The sequence below is a fragment of the Schistocerca americana genome, chromosome 2, assembly GCF_021461395.2.
Source record: "Schistocerca americana isolate TAMUIC-IGC-003095 chromosome 2, iqSchAmer2.1, whole genome shotgun sequence".
Classification (NCBI taxonomy): Eukaryota; Metazoa; Arthropoda; class Insecta; order Orthoptera; family Acrididae; genus Schistocerca; species Schistocerca americana.
Window position 1 is genome coordinate 66,059,565 of NC_060120.1, and position 2,383 is coordinate 66,061,947.

General features: G+C 43.8%; 1 non-coding gene across 1 annotated transcript; it reads right to left on the bottom strand.

Annotated features, from left to right (window-relative positions):
* Positions 1 to 1,457: 1,457 nt before the first annotated feature.
* On the bottom strand, positions 1,458 to 1,530 carry Trnaa-cgc. Its single transcript has one exon. It is a non-coding gene; the product is annotated as a tRNA-Ala (tRNA).
* Positions 1,531 to 2,383: the final 853 nt, after the last annotated feature.

Genomic DNA, 2,383 nt, shown 5'->3' on the forward strand with positions numbered 1-2,383 from the left:
CCGTACATATCTTTCCGTTTTTAAGTGTCCTATAAGTTTTTTGGTGGTTCTAACAATCGTTTCAACCCCATTCTTGGCCAATATTTTTTTAGTAATATCTACAGAATTATGTGTGGTCCTCAAAGAGAAACTGTCATGGACGAGAAACCAGACTATAAGAATAAATAACAATTCGATCAATAATGTGCCAGTTGCTTGTTGATGATAATAAAATTTTCTTAAAGTCATTGGAATTTTTTGCCAACGAGCTCTAGGTTTGATGAACCAGACTGAAACGAATGCTTCTGCATCTAGACATCATTAGAGTGTTCCACATAGCCATTCTTTCTACCATAGTGGGTTACGCTGCGACTGCGTTGGCACAGAGAGCAAAACTAGATAAACCCATATCAGCTTTACACATATTACAGAGGAGCAGGTGACAGATTTACGGATGCATACAGGACCCCTTCTGCGGAATCTCTTCCCATAATTCATATTAGGAATATGTCCCTTAGGCCTCGTAATCAGACACATAGACGCACAGTACTGATTACAAAGAGGTGCCACAGAAAAAATGACATATATTACGGCAAAGAGCAAACGCCAAGATAGAATTCCCTCCGTGAATAATGCGAGAATGGCAGTAGGAACAGGATTCAGATGATGCGCCTGAGCTCTTTCCTAGTCAGAGGGAAAGACTTCAAATGACTACATTCTACCCCAGAGGGTATGAGCCATAGTTCAACGGGACAGTCTCTTACTCCGCGTAACGGAACAGGATCGGAGGTCTACTTAACGATAAATGTGACAGTAGATAAATTGGAACAGCAGATCACATCATTTGGCACTGTATTCATTTCAGAGTAAATTAGACAATAGTGCAATAGATAACATTATATGAGACGAATCAAAGTGGCACGTGCTAAGCAAAATAGAAGAAGTACCCAGGGGAGAGCTGAAGATTTATTTTTAAAGGTAAAGGAGGAGTAACACGTTTGTGCCATAAAGAAAAAAAATCTGTGAAGATTGCAATGTAAACATGTGTTGAGCCGTATACAGCGGGGTGATAATCAGCGGTGAGTGCCAGAAGCCATTTCTGTTGACCCCAGGGCTGTCGTCCGCGGCAGGGTACACTTCAGCAGGGAGACAGGAAACTCGTCCTTGCTGCAACTTACGTCCTGACTGAAGTAAAGGAAACAACTTCAGAGTTGGAGCGTGTTGTAAGATGCTTAGTGACAAATCTTCTCCCACACGATTCAACGCCGTCGGTTCAAATTCTACGGTACGAAAGTTCTTTGTCAAGAGGAGGAGGAGATTGGTGTTTAACGTCCCGTCGACAACGAGGTCATTAGAGACGGAGCGCAAGCTCGGGTGAGGGAAGGATGGTGAAGGAAATCGGCCGTGCCCTTTCAAAGGAACCATCCCGGCATTTGCCTGAAGCGATTTAGGGAAATCACGGAAAACCTAAATCAGGATGGCCGGAGACGGGATTGAACCGTCGTCCTCCCGAATGCGAGTCCAGTGCGCTAACCACTGCGCCACCTCGCTCGGTCTTTGTCAAGAATCTTGCGGCTTGATCAAGTCAGTATCTCGAATGTTTCTATACACGACGACAAATTTCTTCCAGTTGGGACAAACTCCATTGCGAGACTATTCTGTGCACATTCGTTCGGGTTTGCGAACACCACAGCCAGGTGCTTTACACATTAAACGCATGTCTGCAAGTTCCGGTACCGAGTAATGCTGAATCTAGAACAACCAATCACGAACTGTAAACAGTGGTAAACTCCATTATGGACACATCACGGACCAATGTTTATCGTTTCTCAAGGTATCGCTACTAATGGTGATCTGGCAGGCAGTTGTTTGTTACGACAAATAAGCAGTTTACCAACACGATACGCATTCTTCATTAAAAAATACTTAGCACCTAAAATGTTCATTTTCGACTATTACGTATCCTATTTCAAAATACTCTGTTTATGGTCCTGCACCATTTAGACCATGACAGTCCGTCTAGCACAGAACTTCTTGTGTGAAATCATTTCAGTGATACAATAAAACCCGTTTTAAGTATTTGCGTTGTTTTTTTTTGTTGTAAAGTGTAAAGACTAGTTTGAGGGCAAGCCTCATCGTCTCTACATGTGTATTGCAACTTACATCTATTAGAACCTGGTTGTTGTAGAAAAGCCTTTGTCTCTCTTCACAATTCGTACAACCTCCCCAATCCCCCCCCCCCTTTCCACCGTTACCAAAACGACTACTGTGTGATGCCTCAAGATGTGTCCTACCAGCCGATCCCTTCTTTTAGACCGAGCGAGGTGGCACAGTGGCTAGCACACTGGAGTCGCACTCGGGAGGACGACGGTTTAATCCCGCGTCCGGCCATACTGATTTGAGT